Raw genomic sequence first — 9,975 nt, 5'->3', positions numbered from 1 at the left:
CCACTCATCTACTGATGGACACTTGGGCTGCTTCCAAATCTTGGCTATTGTAAATAATGCTGCAATGAACATAGGGGTGCATATATTCTTTTGAATCAGTGTTTCGAGTTTCTTGGTATATATTCCCAGAAGTGGAATTGCTGGGTCATAAGGCAATTATTTTAAATTTTTTTAGGTAACTCCATACTGCTTTCCACAGTGGCTGCACCAATCTGCATTCCCACCAACAGTGCACAAGGGTTCCCTTTTCTCCACATTCTTGCCAACACTTGTTGTTTGTTGATATGATAGCCATTCTAACATGGGTGAGGTGATATCTCATTATGGTTTTAATTTGTATTTCTCTGATGATTAGTGATGTTGGGCATCTTTTCATATATCTATTGGCCATCTGTATGTTCTCTTTGGGGAAGTGTCTATACAAGTCCTTTGCCCATTTTTAAATTGGATTGTTTGTTTGTTTTTGGTGTTGAGTTTTATGAGTTCTTTATAAATTTTGCATATTAACCCCTTATCAGATGTATCAGTAAATATGTTCTCCCATTTAGTTGGTTTTCTTTTTATTTTGTTGATGTTTTCCTTTGCTGTGCAAAATTTTTTAGTTTGATGCAGTCTCATTTGTTTATTTTTTCTTTTGTTTCCCTTGCCTGAGGAGATACATCAGAAAAAATATTGCTTCAAGAAATATCCAAATTTTACTGCCTATGTTTTCTTTTAGGATTTTTATGCTTTCAAGTCTAACATTTAAATCTTGAATCCATTTTGAGTTTATTCTTGTGTATAATGTAAGAAAGTGGTGTAGTTTCATTTTTTTTTGCAGGTATCTGTCCAATTTTCCCAACACCATTTATTGAATAGACTATCTTTAGCCCATTGTATGTTTTTGCCTCCTTTGTCAAATATTAATTGACTATAATGATGTGGGTTTGTTTCTGGGCTCTTTGTCTATTTTTATGCCAGTACCATGCTGTTTTGATTACTATGATATCTGGTAGCATGATTCCTCCAACTTTTTCTTTCTTAAGATTGCTTTGTCTATTTGGGGTCTTTTGTGGTTCCTGCCTGTCTCGGTGTAGCTTCTTCTGTAAATCCTTGGTTATAAGACTTCTCTTCAGCTAGTCTTCAGTTGGTTATTCAGGATGATTGTTCTGTAACTTAGTTGTAATTTCAGTTTGGTCTCTGGGGAGGTGAGTATTGCTTCCACTTAGTCTCCCGTCATCTTGGATCATAATGTTGTCTTCTAATTCATGAACACAGGATATCTTTCCATTTATTTGCATCCTATTATTTCTTTCAGCAATGTTTTATAGTTTTCAGTGTACAAGTCTTCCACCTCCTTGGTTAATTCCTGAGTGTTTTATTCTTTGTGATACTACTGTAAATGGAATTCTTTTCTTACTTTTCTTTACAAATAGTCATTATCTGCCTTTTCCTAAAAAGAAAGAAAGAAAGAAAGAAAGAAGAAAGAAAGAAAGAAAGAAAGAAAGAAAGAAAGAAAGAAAGAAAGAAAGAAAGAAAGAACTGGCCACATTGCTCCATTAAACTTCCCCTCCTGCATGGCAGTAGACTTTTGAGCTGAATAGCAGCTGCTTCCTGTAGGCCCTGTACAGCCAGCCTTCCTCACATTCTTGCTTTGCTTCGGAAGGCATTTGGGTTTTTGACCCCTTGTTTGGATGTCCCCAGTGAAGGTTATACACCACTTCGATTCATTGTGAAGGAGCCAGAATAGTAAAATACTCTGGTATAGACAGGCAACTTAGCAACTTGAAAAAATGAAATCTAAGCTGATTTCCCATGTTCCTGAAATTTATCTATAAGCACCCAATTATTTTATTGCAAACATTTGAATAAAAACTTCTCTGAAATATAGTGTGTGCTTTTTTTCTCTAAAATACAAGATTAAGAACATAGTTTAAACTTTTCTTCATGAGGTCCAAAATAGACAATAATTACTATGCTGCACTGAGTAATAAAGGGGTGCCCTCAGGAGGTAATGAAGCATGGAAGGTTGTTTGTCTTTGTCCTCTTAATGGCCACAGAGGCCTGTGATCTGAGGGTTCTTGCTGTTGCTAGGCATTTTTTGCTTCTTTCTTTTTAAGAGGTTCTTCATGCTACTGATCATGAATCTGCCTGTAACAATCTGCTCTCACTTCCTAGTTGATGCTTCCAGCATAGTGTGGGCTGGGAGCAGATAGCCACATTTGTTAGAATTGCAGAGGTCAACAATAGCAAGAAAAGGTTCCTACAGTTGCTCCATTGCTTTAGAGCTTAGCCATAGGCTGTGGGGGACCTGGTGAGCTCAGTCACAGGTGGAATTAAGGGACTGAGAGCCAAGAAGGCCATAGTCACAGAAGTCATGGAGCTGATTCTGAGTGCCCAGGGCTGTGGAAACTGCCTGGCTTCGGCAGCATTGAGGTTCTCTGCCTGTTGTTCTTTAATGGAAAAAGAAAACATTCCTCTGTCTTCTCCATCTGCCCTCCCTCTTGAGTACCCAAATTAATTTCTCAAATAACTTAATAGAATTTTATTTTTCACAAGAAAATTCTCTTTGGATTATGACTAGAAATTATTTTTTTCTCTTTGTGGGAAGATTTTATTTCTTGTAACTTTTTTCGCTATGAACATTTTCAAAGACAGTATTAGAGAGAACAGTATGATTAACCCCATATACTTATCATTCAGCTTACAGCAGTTATCAACTTTGCTATTGTTGTTTTAGCTCTCCATTCCACATGGGGTAGGGGGGGTCATGGAGTATTTTAAAACAATGATTCTTTTTATTTCAGGGACACATTTTTTACAATAAAATTACAATAAGGATATAATACCTTCCATTTATCATAAGCCATAGCACTAGCAAGGAAATTTATAAGTATTATTTCTAGTCCTTCCAATAACCCCATAAGGTAAATTATTCCCATTTTATAGGTGAGGAAATTGAGGTTCTGCCTTAATTTGTATACAAAAGGAAACAGACTAAATGGTGGTATATTAGTTAGGATGCAGTGTAGGCAATGGCAACAGAAAAGCCCAAAATGCAATAACCTGAATAATTTAAGTGTTTCTCACTCATGTAATAGTTCAACTAGGTCCAGACTATTTGTAGTACTAGCATGGGGGCTTGATGGCAAGAGAAACCCAGGCTTCATCTCTCACACTGTTCGCCTTTTCTCAGCACCACAGATCAAGACGGCTGCTCCGGTTTCTGTCATCAGGTGGAATGGAAAAGGGAATAGTGGAGGGCATACCCATCCCCTTGAAGGGCCAGATCCTGAAGGTAACTTCTCACTAACCATTGCTCAGAACTTAATCACATGGTTACACCTGCAAGGGACACTGGGAAATGTAATCTTTATTTTGGACAGCCTATGGCCAACTAAAAATCAGGGATTCTATTATACTGGAAGAAAAGGGGACAACCAGGAGTGCTTTCATGGATGGAAGAAAGGATTCTTTTAAAGTCAAGGGCATGGTTTTTTGTTTTTTGTTTTTTTAAAATATATCTTTATTGATTTCAGAGAGAAGAAAGGAGAGAGAGAGAGAGATAGATAGAAACATCAATGATGAGAGAGTCATTGACGGAGCGAGCAACCCGGGCACGTGCCCTGACCGGGAATCGAACCCTGATCTCCTGGATCCTAGGTCAATGCTCAACCACTGAGCCACGCCCGGCCGGGCAGGGCATGGTTTTAAGTTCTTTATTTTTGCTTCAACTGTGGTCCATTTAGTGAACCTAGAGGCCCCTGACTAAATTACAGATAGATGTTCTTTGGTGATGAAAGACTTCAGTTATTTAGCCCTGTACCCACGAGGGATTTTATCCCCCCCTTTTTTTTGTTTAGAACACTTATAACCATACTATTCTTTTAAAATGAAATTTATTTTAATAATAAATTTACATTATGTGATTTAATTCCATTATCCAGAGTGGAAAGGCTCCAATTATATACCATCACAGCCCTGCCAATAATGGTTTGGGATTCAGCTCTAATCTTTAACAACTAGGTGGCTGTAGGCTAATTATTTACCTTCTTCAAGCCTCCTTTTGCTTTCTATAAAACAGGAAAACTACTATTGGCCTTAGTTGTTGTGAAGATTAATTAGGTGATGAATGAAAGTGCAAAGTACACAGTGAGCACTCGACAGATTGAATCTATGTACCAGATATATGTGTAGCATCTCCTCACTAATCCTATCTTATATAATTCCTGTCATTTCTAAAATTAATAATTATAGCACTGGAAGGCCTGGGGGGGTAGGGGCTGGGCTGATGGGGGGGAGGGGGGAAATGGGGGCATTTGTAATACTGTCAACAATAAAAATTTTATATATATATATAAAATATAATCATGATAACAAAAAAAACTAATTACAGCATTTTATAGCATTTTCATACCTATCACTTAATTTGGGCATCATAGTACCCTGTGAAATATGTAGAGCAGCTAATACTTATGCTTCTACTCTCCTAGATTAGGAAATACAAGCTCAGAGAGATGGATTTGCTTGTCCAAGGCCATGTCTTCTCTCTTAACTGGGTCCATCCCAGGTGCATTTAAACCTGTTCCACTGACTACCATGTTAAACAAATGGCCAAACCACCCTCTTTCAACTCACAACCTCCTCCACCTCCCCAACCCCCCTTTCAGCCAGGCTTTTCGAAGGTTATTTGCACATGCTGCCTCCATGTCTTCACTTCCAATTTACTCATCTACCTGCCCCGTTTGACTTTTGCCTCTTCACTAAATTTGCTTTTGGCAAGAGCGTGACCTTAAGGTCTCTGCTCCTTCTTATGCCCACCTCAGAAATCTCATCCATTCCTGTGGTTTCAGATGCCAACCCAGAAGTTCATCACCAGCTCAGACCACTTTTCAGAGCTCCAGTCCCAACTACCCTTGGGGTGAGAGTGGAGGACAGGTTAGGAGAACCCTTTCCGCAAGAGTCTGGTGTAAGACAAAGGACCATGAACCAGAGAGGTACCAGGACTAGAAAGGGAATGATGAGTAGAAAAGGTGCTGGGAAGGATTCCCAGGACTTGGAGATTGAATGGCTATGGGGTAATGAAGGAGAAGGAATGGTCAAAGGTGGCTAAGATTTTAGCATTTGGTGCCTGGGATAATGTTGATACTCATAGGGAAGACTGGAAGGGGGTCTGTTTGGGGAGCAATATCATACACAGTTAAAGACCTGAATCTGGGGTAAGTATGGAACATTTAAATGGGAAAGTTAGTCTTGTTTTCCTTACAGGTTTCTTCTCCTACTGAACCAGCCACACATTCCCCCCCCACTTCCAAGTAGCACCGTCGCTGCTGGAGACATAGACAAGGGTGGACAGAAGGGAAATCATTTTGCTTCTCCACTGGGGCAGGTCACTATCCCAACCCACAATGAGCCATTGATAAAAAATTTTTAGAACATGTACATAGAATCCCAGACTCTTGAAAGCATTTCTGACAGGTTGTTGTTTTTAATCCTCAGCTGAGGACATATTTAGAGAGAGGAAGGGGGAGGGAGAGAAATAGTTATTGAACTGTATGTGTCCTGACCAGGAATCAAACTGGCAACCTTTCAGTGCATAGGATGACACTCAACCAACTGAGCCACTCCGGCCGGGCTCTGACAAGTTGTTTTTAAAGGCAGGTAACAGGCAGACATATGCGATGCTATCATTTTGGCTTCTACACTGGACAAAACATGAGACCTGAAGGCGGAGTTGGCTATCCCAGGGTGTTTCTCAAGGTGTCTTTCATGCATAAAACCAATAATTCTACAATTCTAGGAGCTAGGTTTTGGAGTTTAAAAAAATCGCTGAAGATTTTGACAACCGCTGAAAAATTTGAATACCGGAAAACGTTTCTTTCTCAAATCAAGGCCCAATGAGGTGGTAGTTCATAGATTTGGTCACACAGGGGCAGCATACACACACTCACCTTTTCTTAAACCCGGCTGGATTCCTTGTGCACTCAGTTTCCACTGTCACCACCCTAGCACAGACCCTGAATAATTCACGCAGGTGTCTAACCTTCACACCACTATGCCTTCATCACCTCATTCCACGCACAAGAATATGGAGGGGACACCCACTTTCTGAAGCCATCTGACAATTTCCTTCCAGTGTGGTCAGTTAGCCACCTGTCTCTCACACACTTTCCGGGCTCACTCCAGTTTATTCTGTCTGACTTGCCTTGTCTCCTCAAGCCCTAGCCAACATCTCCCTGGACACCCACTTGGCTGCCTTCTGACTGCTATGCAGTCACCAGCATTACCTCCAAGATTCCAAATGAGTGCCGGGAACACAATGGATGGGTGAACAAGGGGCAGTCATGCCTGTGAGCTCCCATCAGATAGTTTATAAATTGCCTTCTTGGGGCAGGTGGGCCCCAGAATCAGTGATTCTGATTTTCCATAGACCTGGAGTGGCCTCCAGGTATCTTCATTTCAAAGCTACAGGTAGTCCACTGATCATACTTTGAGAAACATTGACTTTCTGGCTTTGTGGCCTTAGATGTGTTAACTTAGCTAAGTCTCCGTTTTCTTTGCAGAAAATGGGGAGAATTAAATAAAATCATGTAAATTGAGTGCTTCCTTACCACAGTGGTTGGCAATGACATGCTCACCAAATGCTGCATTTCCTGTTCTTGTCCTGGGTGGCTGATCCGCTGGCTTTGGGGATGGAGGTCAGGAAGTGTCATGGAGGCGGTTGTGTATGCTGAGCTGTCACACATGTCTGCCATCCTCAGAGCTGACCTTATGAGGAGCATCCTCCAGAAAGTGTCATACCCCAATACTTCATAGGACACAGCATGAAGAAGTTTGGGGTGGGGACCCTGGAGAGGAACTTTAAGGAAGTGGAGTGCACTGAATGCGCACCAACTTTTGACCTTATGCTAAGTCCAGTTCTCTTTCTACTCAGAAGAAAGTATGGAATCTTTCTAGTGAGGGGGGGAAGGGTTGCTAAGTGCCCTTGAGTGACTACCTTGAATCTCACTGCCCTCCTGACCCGAGTAAAGAGGTGAAGCACCCTCTTTATTTTGTCAATGAAATGGGACAATGTAGAGACGGGTGGGCGGGGCAGGAAAAGGCTGCTCAGCTTCTAGGACATTCTTGCTCTATCACAGCACAGGGACCTGGTCTGTGGTGTTGTGTTCTGCCAAAGACCCTGGTGATATTCACCTGATTTCTGGTGCCCTGAAAAAGGGCTGGGCACTTTAGGACATAGAGAAACAGGGAGGGACACAGTTACTGAGAGTATGGGAGGCAGGTACAGTCTCCAGCTCTGAAATATGCCTGGAGGCTAGAGAGGAACCAGCCACCTCTAAGTGTGGCCTCTAAAAGTCTGCAGGTGGAATGGAAGGAGGAGGGAGAAGTGGTAGGAAATAGGGGGGCAAATGCTCCCAGGGAGGCCCGTAACAGCAGAGGACCCCATCTGAGGTCCGGGGATGGCAGAAATGGCCCCCCGAGGTGAGCACGTGCCTCTAGGGAATGGAAGGCGGGTCTATTTCAGAGTTTATGGTAAGAGGCTGGAGCAGGCACACACTCAGCACCGGGGACAACACACCCCACCCTTTAAGGAAGTGGGGAGGAGAGCAGCAGGGGTGTGGTTAACTAGAAGGAGGAGAGGGGAAAACACGAACCTGCCAGCCCTCCTACCCAGCCGAGGCCGGCGCCGCCGCGAGCCGGGTACCTGCCACGGCCCGACTCACCTGTACCTGCCCAGCCCCCGCCTCACCTGGCGCGCGGAGAGCCACCGCCCGAGTGGCGCTTCCCTGCGCGTGAGTCCCCTCCCGCGATCCGATCCGAGCCGGGCTCAGCACCAGCCAGAAGTTGGCGGCTGGACGAGGTAGAAGGGATGGCGGGGTGCTTCGGGGATTGTGGGTACGTGGACGAGACCGCGTTCCCGGTGAGGCAGCCTCGGACCCAGCAGGCGGAGCTGCGGGCGCGGTGTCCTCGGCCGCCGGCCTACGGCAGGGGGGAGGGAGTCAGCGTTTGGAGTTAGTCTGAGACCGAAGGGTGTTTCTCTCTCTTCTTCCTCCTGACGCACTCAGGCGGGGCAGGCTGGGGGGCTCTGAGGAGGCGGCACAGGGAGCCCACCTGCCCCTAAAGGTCAGATCAGAGAGCAACAAGCAGGGCTTTTCAGAATCCTGCCTTTCAGCAGCTCCCCGTGCCCTGCTCTCCCCCCTCTCCCCATGCCCTGCACACCCCCGCCCTGCTCAGGCTCCCGTGCACACCCCGCTGGGCCTGCACCCACTTCTTGCCCCCTGAGAGGGCGTCTTCTGAATCAAGCCCTGACTGGAAGCAAGCAGGGGTCTGCAAGGGGGAGTAGGCAGAGCTCCGGTGTGTGTGTGTGTGTGTGTGTGTGTGTGTGCTGTGGGGACTAAAGTTAACACTAACCACCTCACTGGTTCTTTGTGGAACTACCTTTTGAATGCCACGAAAGGGTTAAATTCTGTGCTGCCTTCTCCTGTGCTGTCAGGCTGTGCGTGGGCAAAGCCTTGGGTGGGTGAACAGGGAACATATGGGTGATGTTCTGAGCCCACCGAGCCCCACCACCTGCCCTAACCCTCAGCCATCTGACACTGGCATCTCCCCACACCCCAGACTTGGAGCTCAATCTAATTAGACTCCTTTCAAGGGTCAGGGGAGAAGGAGAGCTGAAGTTTGGACACCAAGGGAGCATTTGGAGGTCTGTAATTCAGAGGAGGAGCTTTCCACTGACTTGTAGTGGGACTTGAGCTGACTGGGGCAGTTGGTATGGCATGATCTGCTAACTAACCCAGTGCTGGAGGGTTTTGGGAGGAGATGGTTGGGGTGCACCCCAGTAAGGCTTCCTGGCAGAAGTGACACTACATGTAGACCTTGAAGGTCAAGAGGAATTAGCCAGGGAGAGGAAGAAGGGGAACAGGCACACAATATAGCAAGTGCTAAGACTGTAAGCCAGGAGCAGCATAATGCATCCAAGGAAACTGAAAGTAGCTCAGAGTGTTTAGTGCTTGGAGAGCGCAGGGGTGAGGTGAAGCTGGAGAGGTAAGTGGAGACAGCTCCAGAACAGCCTGCTTAGGCTGCCATGGCAACTCCTGTTGGAGCAACACTAGGGACCTGAAGCCAGGCGTGAGACTTCCTAACGTGCCTTCCACTCTAGGGTGGGGTTGCCAGATTTAGCAAATAAAAATACAGAGCACTCAGATTTGAATTTCACCCCTGCCCCTTCCCATCCATGCCCCCTCCCCCCCTATTGCTCTGGGGAGCAGGGACTGGGTCACTTGTACTCTTGTCTTCCCATACCCGGCCTGGCCTCAGGTAGATGCTTATCAAATGAATGAGTGAATGAATGAATGAATGAATGCAGAATGTCCTGCTGGGGCAATGAATATTGTTCAACTATAAGTATGTACCATGCAATATTTGGGATTTACTTATACTTAGACATCATTCATTGTTTATCTGAAACTCAAGTTGAGCTGGGTGACTGATATTTTATTGGGCAAGTCTTCTCTAGGAGAAAGCTGAGGGTGTTACCATGTTGGCAATCAAAGGATGGGTAGAACCCAGGGGCCAGAGAACAGTCTCCGGACAGATTTACCTTATAACCAATCCTCTTGAGTTCCAGTCTGGGGCTTCTCCATTGACTGACAATGTTATTTCTTAAAATCAAACAAAAAATTGTGTTAATTCTTTGGTCAGTTTGTTCTTCTCCATAGCTGAAGGATGATGGTAACTCAAAAAGACATCGGGCTTTGGATTGGATCTGGACTCAAATTCCAGCCTGGCCACTTGACTGCTGTGAGGCGTCATATAAACCGCTTAGCTTTTCTGAGTCCAGAATCTCTTTTCAGAAATGAGGATAAGAATGTCTGTTTGTCCAGGTTGTTGGGAGGATCTGTGATAATGTACGTAGATTGCCTAGTGAGGGCAAAAGAAGAAGTGGTAGATATTTCTATAACACCTTCTCAAGGTCACCAAAGTAGCATACACAAA

At 44.7% G+C, this 9,975-nt stretch overlaps 1 protein-coding gene across 4 annotated transcripts in view; it reads left to right on the top strand.

The window, feature by feature from the left end:
• Nucleotides 1–7,502: 7,502 nt before the first annotated feature.
• The window catches only part of PTK2B (protein tyrosine kinase 2 beta), a 118,208-nt gene continuing 115,735 nt past the window's right edge, over nt 7,503–9,975 (top strand). For 3 of the 4 annotated variants that reach the window (XM_081134670.1, XM_081134668.1, XM_081134674.1), the window contains exon 1: nt 7,503–7,840. The gene's annotated coding sequence lies outside the window, so the exon portion shown is untranslated. The remainder of the gene's footprint in view (nt 7,841–9,975) is intronic. The other variant, XM_081134671.1, reaches the window with a different exon arrangement.

The sequence above is a fragment of the Miniopterus schreibersii genome (assembly GCF_964146895.1).
Source record: "Miniopterus schreibersii genome assembly, chromosome: 4".
In the NCBI taxonomy this organism is placed as follows: Eukaryota; Metazoa; Chordata; class Mammalia; order Chiroptera; family Miniopteridae; genus Miniopterus; species Miniopterus schreibersii.
The sequence above is the reverse complement of the archived record's forward strand: the minus strand, read 5'-3'. Positions and strand labels throughout refer to the sequence as shown.